Raw genomic sequence first — 12,713 nt, 5'->3', positions numbered from 1 at the left:
TTGCTTAAAATATTTAAAAAAATCATTGAAAACATTAAAATACGAAAAATAAATAAGTAGAATTTTTTGAAAACCATAATCAAACAAAGTGATTTTTATTGCAGTGAAAACTGCTTTGAAAATGAAAAAAAAAAAATTAATCAGTAAATTAAGTTTTAAAAACTAAATTAACGTGTTTTATATTTTAATGTTTTTTAATATTAATTATATATCTATATCTATCTATACTATATATATAACCAAATGTAGTGTTTTGTCAAAAACCTCCAAATGTTTATTCCTAAATTCTTATAATTTTAAAATACTCTCTTTCCTACATGGCAACCTTCTTTGATTGTCTTTCATGTTTTCTATTTTTTTTCATTTTTTATTTGTTTGATTAATTAAAATTAAAATTAATTTAATTATTTATGGATAAAGATTTGAATTTCAAAATTCGTCCATATAGATAAACATATAAAAACTGAAAATTAATTTTATAATCTATAGATAATGATAAAAAATAAACAATTAATTTAAAAAAATTAATTTCATAACTTATAGATAATTTAAAATTTCTTCCCATAAATAAACAAATAAAAGTTGATAAATAACTTATAAAAATTAATTTCATGGCTTACAAATAAAGATAAAGATTAAATAATTGATTTTTTTTTTAAAAAAACAAAATTACTCTCTTCCCCCCCCCCCCAAATTTCATACTTTAATTAAATTCATTATAGATAAATATATAAAAATTTATAAATAATTTATGAAAATTTATTTCATGACCTATAGATAAAGATAAAAATTTTAAAAATTGTTTAAAAATAATAATTTCATGACTTATAGATAAATAAACATATAAAAATTGATAAATAATTTATAAAAATTAATTTCATAGATAATTAAAAATTTCTTCCCATAAATAAACAAATAAAAGTTGATAAATAACTTACAAAAATTAATTTCATGGCTTACAAATAAAGATAAAGATTAAATAATTGATTTTTTTTTTAAAAAAAACAAAATTACTCTCTTTTTTCCCCTTCATTCCATACTTTAATTAATTTCATTATAGATAAACATATAAAAATTCATAAATAATTTATGAAAATTTATTTCATGACCTATAGATAAAGATAAAAATTTAAAAAATTGTTTAAAAAAAATAATTTAATGACTTATAGATAAATAAACATGTAAAAATTGATAAATAATTTATAAAGATTAATTTCATGACCTACAGATAAAGATAAAGATTAAATAATTTATTTTCAAAAAATTAAAATGATAAAATTTAGATAAAGATATGATTTGTTAATCTATATATCTATCAAAAACATATATACCTAAATCTTTATTTTGATTTACTCATTTTTTTTTCTCCTATCACATATTATCTTTTTTTATTTTAAATTTTTTATCTTATGATATGCTCTTATCTATAACTTCTTATCTCCTATTAAATTCTTAACCTTCTCTTGATAATTTTTATTATTCGTTATTATCTACCAAATGATAAAGATAAAAAAAAAAAAAATTATCGCTCTGAATGAGAATAGTATTAATAATGAAATAATAAATGCTACATGGGAGAAGGTAGCACAAAAATCTCACAAAATTAATTTTCTTCACTATATTTATAAAAGGTAATAATTTGAGATTCTTTCTATTAGTTATTAAAAATAATTTGCATTAGATCATTGTTATGTTTTTTTTTTTAATTTTTTTATAAGGCGATTCGTTATAGTATTTCTTCAATCCCATCTCTAAATTCTCTCTTTGGAATTTTTGCTTTTTCAATAATTAAGTTTAGAATCAATTTCTTATCAAATTTGTTTTCTTGATCCTTATTTTATTGAAAGAACGAGACAAATAAAACTTTCATATAATATATGAAATTAATGAATATAATACAAAGATGATAGGGAAGTACTACATATTTGTCAATATCTCTATGTTATTATTAGTTGATTTGCTAGATTATACTATCAATTTAGAACCCATATGATTTAATTCAATGTTTATGACTCTATTTGTATTTGACCTTTTTTTGGTTGAGTAACCGATATAATTTTTTTTTTGGGCATATAATGATTAAAGTTATCATTTGTTATATTTTTTCAAGTACAATTCAAATAATTTTTTATCATTTTTTTTATAAATAAAATGGATTAATCATTATATAATACTATGACATTCTTATCTCTTATATAATTTTTATAATACTATGACATTCTTATCTTGATTAATTTTTTTAAAATGACGTAGGAACTATGCAAGTATTATTCAAACTATGGAGAATGATTTATACTTTGATATGATATGAGTGTGTCATTGATAGAGGAAATCAAAGATAGAGAGTTGCTAATATAATCAATTAATAATTTGTTTGAGAAGTTCTTTTCATAAGCAAGGTAACAAACTTAGATTAAATTTGTTTAAAAACTACTTATAAATTATAATTAAAAGTTGATATTTATTCATAATTTGATCCCACAATAATAATATACACCACTGATTTAAAAGTCCAAGTAAATTTATGATAACTTTTCTGAGCTTATAGAATTTCTCTCTTTTAATGTTTTGTTTAGTTTGATACAAGTTATTTATGTTATCAAGTGATTGTGATACTATTATTCTCAACAATTTTCATAATTAATAATTTCTTATGCATATTAAAATTTGTGGGTTAATTATTGTTAACAATGGGTTAATATTATGGCTTGTCGCTATTAAGATATAATTTAAGATTAAGATGATTTATTTATCACATAAAATATATATAGTCTATTTTTTCGTGCATCGCACGGGTTACCGCTAGTATATATATATATATATATATATATATATTTGTCTCCATAACATAAGCTAGCAAGACTGAGCTGTCAATTACTACCCAACAGTAGTGATTATGAGGTGCCTTAGCAGACGACGCGTGGATTTAATGATAAATGCAAATTAAAAAAGCGCACCGCTTACAGTTACATTACAAGTCCCACATTAATCCTATCCTCTCCCAACCTAATCCAAACCTTCCTCAGTTCCTCTATTTTGTGCATGCACGGCCAAGCCCACACTAGTCCTTTTCCTTGTAAGGTCAAGTTTGGAAAGTGTAAAAAAAATTAAAAAGTCAAAAAATTATTAAAAAGTTAAAAAATTATTACTATTCATTAAAAATTAAAAATTACGGTTATACAACTCTCAATCCTAATTTTTCCCTACACACTAATTTATATAATTTTTTAATACACATTTTTTCATAAAAAATCAAAAAATTAACCCAAATAATTATATTTTTTTCTCAATTTTTTAATCTAAAAAGACAAAAAAAAAAAAAACACTTATTTAAGATATCCCAAACAATCCTTTAACTTTTTTTTTGTGGCCCCAAAGGTTGGGTTTGGTTTGCTTGCTTGCCCCTTCATTATTGTGTAAAGCTAAACTTTATATCTATTACAAACCAGTTATCACTCCCTCTGTTTTCAAGTCCTCTCTCTCTCTCTCTCTCTCTCTCTCTCATTTTTAAATGCTTTTGAAATTTGCGGCATTGTTAGGGACATCTCTTTGCTCATGGAATTGCCACATTATCTTGTGTATTTAATGGGAGGTGTACTGTTGTGTCACATACGTGACATTTGAGGATTATGAAAAAAATATCATGAAAAAAATATTATGAAGATAATTATGAAAGATTCTTTAATTTTAAATTATTCATACAATAAAACACCACATACTAATCAAGGGATGAAAAATCTTCATGATGAATTTCCTGATATATTTTTCATGATCCCTAACATTATTGTGGAAAGATATTGAGTTTTTATGATACGGGATCTTTTATGATATTGTCTCCTTGCAATTGGTTTAATGCATTTTTTATTATTAAATCATGTTTAGAAATCAGTACAACGTATTTTTTCTTCTTATTAAATCATGTCTTGAAATGATTTTAGTTGTTTAAGAGATGACATAAGATCAATTTTTATTTATATATTTATTTTTTGGTGCAATTAAGATCCAATTTTGAAAGACACCTTTGCATTTTTTAAAAAATTTATATTATATTTTTTTAAACATAAAATTAGTTTTGTAAATAAGATTGGAGTTTTCGGATACGGGATCTTTTTGTGATACTATTACTTTTAAACTGTTTTAGTGTATTCTTAACCATTGAATTATGTTTATGAATGATTTTCAACGCTTGAAGTGATGTAAGATGAAATTTAAAAAATGACAACTTTTTATTTAAATGATTTTAAAAAAATTTATATTATAATTTCTAGCATAAAATTCATTTTTCTTTTTTATTCTTGCAACTAAAATTTTGGTATTTATATAATCTTTAGAATTTGGGATCTTTGGATAACAATTTTTTTTTTTTTTTGGGTGTTTTGATAAATAAAAAAATTGCTGGGCCTTTGTACAGGAAGGTTTTATTAAAACCTTTATTATTGAAGGCACTTGAAAAATGATTTTTATAGACTTCACTATTAGGTCCATTGGACAAGAAATGTAATTTTCTAAGCCTTTGAAAAAGGAGGTTTTGTTTTTTATGCCTTCTCACAAAGTTTATTTATTTATTAGGCTTTTTTGTATATAAATTTTTCTCTGATCATATTTTGGGTTTTTTGTGCCACAAGATTCTCATATGATCCAAGGCATATGGAAGCAAAGTGATAAGAATAAAATTATTGATCAGGGTTTTAGCATTACTTATATTTTCAATTTCAGTGCAATGTCACAATAAATAATTAAGAATTTATAATTAATTGTAATTTAATTGAATTAATACTAGACATTATAAATTATGTATATGAAAGATGAGAGAGAAATAAAATAATAAAAAATATAGGGTTTCAAGGTATTATAGTTGTTTCACATCTATAGTTAACGGTTGTATTTTTGTCCAAATCAACAGGCAGCATATGACTATTTTTAAAAGATGTGATAAAGTGTTATCAAACCAAACTATAAAAAAGTAAAATGAATTTTACCCTCTATTTTTTTTTTGGGCCAAGTCTATAAAAAGGTAGACATTGATTACAATGAGATATTCTTTTTACACTTATATCTTAAATAGTTGGTTTAGAATCATTATAGCATTAGTAATTCATTATGATATTGAGTTGCATTAAATGTATGTGAAAATTAATTTTCTGAAAGGAAGTTTAGATGAAAAATTTTGTGTAAATCAATTCAAATGTTTCTCTATTGAGAAAAATAAAAATGTGACTTACAAACTTAAAAAATCAATTTATGGACTTAAAAAAGTTTTCTAAAAATCATATCTTAAGTTTTATGATACTATTTTTTCCTTTGAATTTAAAGAAAATAGTTTTTATTAGTGTACATATCAAAAAATTAGTAGGAGCAAGTTTATATTTATAATTTTGTATGTTGATGATATTTTTCTTATTAATAATGTACATAATTTATCGCACGAGTTAAGAAATTTCTCTTTAGAAAATTTGAAATAAAATACATTAGTAAGACAACCTACGTGATAGAAATTGAAATATTTTAGAATGAGTTACATGAATTGTTGAGATTGTCTCAGAAGGTATATATTAAAAGTTTTATAGAGATTCAGAATGAAAGAACATTCACATAAAGTTATCTATGTTCTAAAAGGAAATAAATCCAGTCTTATGCAAAAAAAATTTATAAAATCAATTGGAATGAAAACGATTCTTTATACATTTATTATAAGAAGCTTAATACTCAAATAAGGAAGTGATAAGTACTCATAAGGAATAAAAAGATTACTTGCTCACATTTATGATGTCTGATAATTTTGAATTGATTGGTTACTTAAATTTAGACTTTGGAAGATGCATTGATAGTAGAAAGTTTACTTTTGATTATTTATTCTTATTATGTGAAGAAGAAATTTCATGAAAAGTATGAAATGAATTATAATAAACATCTCCTATGAAAGTCGAATTTGTGGTATGCTTGAGACCACAATTCATGAATTGTTATTGCGGAACTTTATCTGAAGGCTTGGGATTGGTGTTCAGATCCTCTAGAGTCATTTCTTGAAGTGATCCATTAGAGTGATCATTTATGGCGCGACACGTGTCCTATTAATGGAACCGATGGCTGAGATGATTCCTCGCCAAAACGACGTCGTTTTGGTAGCCAACACAAAAATAAAAATAAAAATAAAAAATTGTAATTTGCAGATCGAGAGGGAGGAGGAGAGAGAGCTAAGGAAACAGAGATTTTGCAGAGATTGATTTTTTTTTTTTTTTTTTTTTTTTTGCAGAGATCTAATTTTTTGAAATCTTTTTGTCCTCTAGTTTTTTGATCTCTATTCTTCAAAAAAACTCACTTTAATCTCTATTCTTCAAGAAGCTTCAAGGACATAGAGATTTTGTAGAGATTTTGATGGGTTTGAGAGATGAAGAAGAAAATGGGTGGATTTGCAAAGAAACCCACATGAAAATGAATTTGGTGTCATCCATGGCCATGAACTTCTTGAGAACAATAAACAATAAACAACCCAACTATAGATTCAAGAAAAAACTAAATAAATAAATAGAATAGGCGTATTCCAAGATCAAACTTGCTAGCCCACCAAATCAAGATCCATGGATTTATTAGGTCTTCATTTTCCCCCTGAAAACTAAAACCCATTGAAGAAACCAGTCGAAACAATACCTCCAAAATCTAAGAAACCAAACAGATCAAGAACACCAATACCCATAAGTCCTTCTCAGATGAAGAACATGAAGAAGAAGATAAAGAAGATGAGAGTGAAGAGAGGAAGGAGGAGAGAAGGGAGCGACAGTGGGTGGTGTGGATTTGGGCGATGGAAATCTGAAACTTAGATTATTATTATTATTTTTTTCGTCTTTTCCACCAAAACGACGTCGTTTTGGTGATGGATTAATCTCAGCCATTGGCTCTATTAATGAGACATGTGTCGCGCCATAAAGGATCACTCTAGAGGATCACTTCAAAAAATCACTCTAGAGGATCTGGATGCTTGGGATTGTCGACTTTCGTTGCCTATCGTTGAGAATTTATGGTGATAATTTCACAATTGTTTTATTTTCTTAGAATGACAAGTATTCTAATGATACTAAACACATATAATTGAAATACTTTGTCGTTAAAGAAGAATTTCAAAAACAGAAATGTCAATAAAACACATAAGTATATGACTTTTAAGTGCAGATCTATTGACGAAGAGATTACTCTTAAAGACAATTAAGAAACTTGCCAATTGGGTCTTGAATGTAATCCATAATAGTTTGTGTTATTTGACACATTGAAATCTCATTAATTGTGTTTTTGATATAATTCCTGCTATGAAATGAGTACATATATATATATATATATATATATGAGAATAAATGAATGATAACATGAATAGTTTTTCATAAAATGACATTATCGTTGGATCTCGTTATACTCTTTACTTAAATTGTGACGCCCCAAAATTTGAGGACATCATAATAAGGTTTAAAACTTAAAGTCAATTTTCTTAATTAAGAATCCTCATCAATGTTGCCACCAAATTACCATCATCCATTAATTTACAACACGGAAACTAAAAGTTCTTAAATTACAACTCCAATCAAATTTAAAACCTTGTCTTAGTACACAAATATAAAAAGAACTAGAGAAAAACTAGAAAACTAAAAAAAATGGTTCATGGAGTTTTGGCACGCTTCAAGCTAACCAGGGTTGAATGTTGCCTTCCTACACCTCGGCGTTTCCTTCGTTTTCTTCGGTACCTGGCATAAAACGCCAGGGCAACGAGAATGTCAATGAGCGACGAGCTCAGTAATATACTACAACCCGAAAATACCCACCCCGATAATAATACTCATAAATAATAAATATCGTATAATAACAGAATAATAAGCAGCATTTAATAAGCATAACAGAAATGCTAATAGTTAAAATAATAACAATGGATAAATAAATAAAAATGACAAATGGAAATAGTGATTCATCACAAGGAAAATGCATGCTTTTCTTTCTAATTTCTCATAGATTCAGTTTATCAGATAAATTTAAGTAACTCCCCGCGGAGCACTATTTCCACTCAACCGCTAAGCAATGGCCACGGGCAATTCTGACTCCCCCTTGGTCAAATATTCAAATGTTACTTACTGTAACTACCAATGATGCCCACGCACCAGGGTTATGTACCCGAGTCGTGACATCACGGTCTGCCCCAAGGGAACGGTCTATGTTGTGACACCCGCACCACCAACCTTATATCGCCTACACCGATAAGAGCCGAAATACCTTCCCGTGCCATGTTAGGGTTCGCAACTCACTTGCGCAAGATTCTAAACCGGGCTCACCCCATCACTTGTAAACTTTAATGCATCTATTCAATTTCGTGTTTCTTTACTTCATCAAATTCACATTTTGATGCATGTGTGAGTTTTAGTTTGAGAACCACAGTGACATAAGGTTTATATAGCACAACACAATCATATATGGCAACCAAAATAAATATGATAGAGTGTCTTAGGAGTCATCACAAGATTTCTTAAGAATTCGCATACTTCTCCCTTCAGCACTGTATGGTAAAAAAAAATATGAAACCCATACCATACGATGTTCAACCATTATAATATTTTAACTGGTGCTAGTTCATCGAGTTAGGAAAATATTTCGAGAAGAATACCAGGGCTAAAAACGATTTTAAAATGGAGAATATTTTTTTTTGGAAGAAAACTGGTTTTCTGGACAGTGAGTTTCATTCATTTCCAGCACAGATGTTCTGTGTTCGAAAAATAAAAGGGTCCTCAAACGGTGTCAAAAAAAGGAATGGTCAGAACGGTTTGCTAAATTTTTGAGTTTAGAACATATTTACAGAAGAGTGTGAAGACTGAAAACCAGTCGAAGATGGTCAAATAATTTTTATAAGAAAACTGGACAGATTCTGTCACATTTTGGAAAAATTGGTGTTTCTCTCTCAATACTTAATAAAAAATTATGAAACCAGCGGAGTTTGAAATATAACTTAAAAATATAACTTTTCCAAGTGGTCGTGCAGAAAAATATTATTTGTAGAGAAAATGGGACCTTTTTGAAGTCGCTGCTTCTGCTGTGTTGTAAGTGATGCTTAGGGAAAATATTTGTTTTGGTAAGAAAATGATGTCCGATAATTTTATAAAAATTTTACACAGTGTATAACATCTAAATATACTTCCAGTATACACAGATTTTTAACATCAATTAATTTAAATTTATTAGAGCTCTCTTTTCACCCGATAAAGTCTAAAACAGTGAGAAAAATCTATGCTTCAAGTAAAGGGGGCCATTCTCATCTCATTTTACTCTTTTGCAAGATTATTTCAACAATGGAGAATATTAATTACATAAAAACAACAATAGCTAAGCCATATATTTATATCAAGAAGGAATATGAAACTATAGCACAATGAAATTCTCATCCTATCAAAGTTTTAAACATGCATGGACTATGTTGCTATAGATGACTTAACCATGCTTAGACTTGCATATATATTATATAAATTCAGTTAGAGGAATATATAAATTCAGTTAGAGGAATCTAAGGGAGGGTAGAGGTGATGTATTCTTACTTTAGTGAGGTAAACAAATCCCAAGTGTTGGCCCTTCTTCCCTTCTCTTCTCTCCTTTCCCTCCCTCTCTCTCTTTTCTCAGCCGTGGAGAACAAAGCAAAGGGGCTGGATTGTGTTCTATATGTAGGAGAGCTTGGAGAATTTAATTTATTTTTATTTTCTTTTCTCTTCTTTGCTTGGAATTGTCATCTACAAGTATGGGCTAGGGGTTTAGAGTATGCTTGCATGCCATAGCATTCCTTGGCAATAGCTTTATTGGGCAGAAGTCAGCCAAAAAAAAATTCTGACTTCTTCTTCTAGCTTAGGCACTCTCATCCAATGATTTAAATGGTAGCTGGCAGCTTGCAGGTTGCTGCCGTGGCTGCCTTATCAAGGCTTGGAATGCCATTGCATGCTCACCTCTAAGGGAGGTTGAGTGTGCACTTGGGGAAAATAAGCATGCAAGCCATGTTACCTAGATAAAGAGAAAAGGAAGTGGCAGTCAGCCACTTTCCTTGCAACTTGATCATTTTTTTTTTTGAATTGAATTGAAATTGGTGCCAATACAATATTAATATATATATATATATATATATATATAACCTTTTATATACATATATGATTTTGAGTCACTTTAATATTAGAATATTATTTTATGTAACTAAAAGACATGAGATTGAACCAATTAATCTCCATGGGTAAATTTTCTTGTACACAAATTATTAATGTAAAACTTTATACAGAATAATATATATTAAGAATTAGATTTGTGTAGTCATAAAAGTGACGATGACAAGGACAACAATAATAATACTATGAAAATAAAAATTGCACTAATTAAGTAATTAAAAGTTAATTATAGAATTGCGTCACAAAATGTTGTTATGGAATTGGATTATAGATGTTGATTACAAAATTTAAGTAGCTAAATATAATTACCAAAATAATTTAATATGCAAAAAATACGGGTTCTCACATAAATGGCTATGTAAAATTAGTTGCTAATGTTGTAGTATATGGAAGAGACTATATCGCACTATTGGTGTAGAACCGCCATGACTCACATAACTATTTAATTATATTATTATAATGATGACCAAATTAAATATAATATTGAATATGATTTATTGTGCGCTTAATGTTAATCTGGTTAAATCTTGACGTAAGTTATCATATGGGCCAATTAGGAGAATATAAGACTGAATTAATTATTTAGTCATTATGTTGACCCATAAGATATGGTAACATGAATTAAAGATTTGACAGGATTATGATTTCGTATTTTTTGCTACAATTAATTGGTAAATAAAGAAGAGTGTTTTCCAAGTATTCTACTTTGATGGGAAAGTAGAATCATTGTTAAATAAGTGTCACAGCCCAAACCCGCCCCTATGGGTTTAGCACCGTAACCGGCCAGTAATCCGAGATTACCGAAGGCCTGCTTAACAGTCAAACAGAATTACAGAGTACAGGGGCTGGCGGAAGCCAATACAATAATTAAACTATGTCCAATGAGCTGTGACAGTCTGTATGCAAAAAGACTTTTCATATATATACACATTAATAACAGAACAATCTATACATACATGTACAATATATGCAGTCATTCAAGACAGGGACTTGATCCCTCTTAGGACAGTACAGTACAGCAACATTCAGTCTATACAGATTATAAACAAAAAGGAAAAATCTAAAACTCCCCAAGCAGCCTCAGCTTGAACAGATCAGGAACCTCGAAGTGAGGTACAAAGGTTGGTTTGACAAAACTGGAGTTTACCCTAACGCTTCTAGCAACGGTTCGGTGCTTGTACATCTACATATATATATGAGCAGTGAGCTAAGCCCAGTGAATAACATAATGCGTAAAGAAGTTAAGAATGAATGTCCTTTCAATAGTGAAAACAATCAATTGATTCAGTGTATCAGTCATTCAGTCATAACAGTCATATGTGGTACATCCATTAGCAGAACAGTATAGTAAACAGTAGGTCTTGAAAGACCGAACAGTCAATAATGGCCATCAGTAATGGTTCCAAACATGGGAACCGACAGAGATCTCTGCAACAGTAGCAGTAACAGTAACAGTAACAGTGATTGCTAAGGATGCCACAATACAGTTCAGAATAGAGGACAAACATTCATTCAGTTAACAGTAAACAGTTCAGAAAACAGTTCAATTGATTATTCAGAAATATTCATTTTTGAACATATCTTTACAACATTGTTACTCACAGAGTTCTGGGTTACAGATAAGCTAGTACGCGTCTCCAGATGCCAACCCTACATAGTTACAGAATAAACACACACTAAGCTACACAGTTGGGAAAAATAATAACTTAATCCCTATCTTGACTCGATGTAGTTCTACATCAATATCCTCATTAAGATGCCTTAAACTAGGCCTAAGAATGCCTAGAATGGAATGAGGATGCAAAGATGCATTTTAAAAATATTTTTCAGAATTTTTAAAAAACAGGGGTTACGCTCGAGTGTGCCTATATACGCTCGAGCGAACATGCAGACAAGGGTCTCCGCTCGAGCGTGAATAAATCCACTCGAGCGGACAGTAAGCTACAGTGAAAGTACTAGATGTGTGAAAATCACGCTCGATTGGGCGCTCGATACCCGCTCGAGCGTGTGACACAAGTCCTCGCTCGAGCGTCCAATACCCCGCTCGAGCGGACTGTAAAACAGTGTAAAGTGCTGGATGCACGAATTTCACGCTCGAGCGCCAGACACTCCGCTCGAGCGTGAGTCCAAAATCTGGAATTTCTAGATTTCAACCTCAAGCTCAAAAACAAGTTTCAATGTACCAAATTCGATCCTTTTGGGTGAATTTTCTGGAAAACACTTCAAAACTCATAATATAACATGTTTCAAAGATCAATTTGAGAAATCAAAGCCCAAAGGTAGTTCAATTAAATCCAATTTCAAACCAATTTTTCATGAACAAGACTAATATGGAACATGCAAGAATTTAAACACTTCAAAGCTTCAAATGCTAGCTTAATTGAGCCAATTCTTTTCAAAACAAGATAAATTCATGGTCCTTAGCAAAAATATGAATATGCATCATGCATGTGACAATTTTCCATGAAAACAATTTTAAACTCATCAATACAGGCATGCATGCATGAAATGAGCTTCAATTCAACATATAGAATCAATTCTAGA

The sequence above is a fragment of the Camellia sinensis genome, chromosome 11 (genome assembly GCF_055761805.1).
Source record: "Camellia sinensis isolate YWXY chromosome 11, ASM5576180v1, whole genome shotgun sequence".
Taxonomy (NCBI): Eukaryota; Viridiplantae; Streptophyta; class Magnoliopsida; order Ericales; family Theaceae; genus Camellia; species Camellia sinensis.
The sequence above is the reverse complement of the archived record's forward strand: the minus strand, read 5'-3'. Positions refer to the sequence as shown.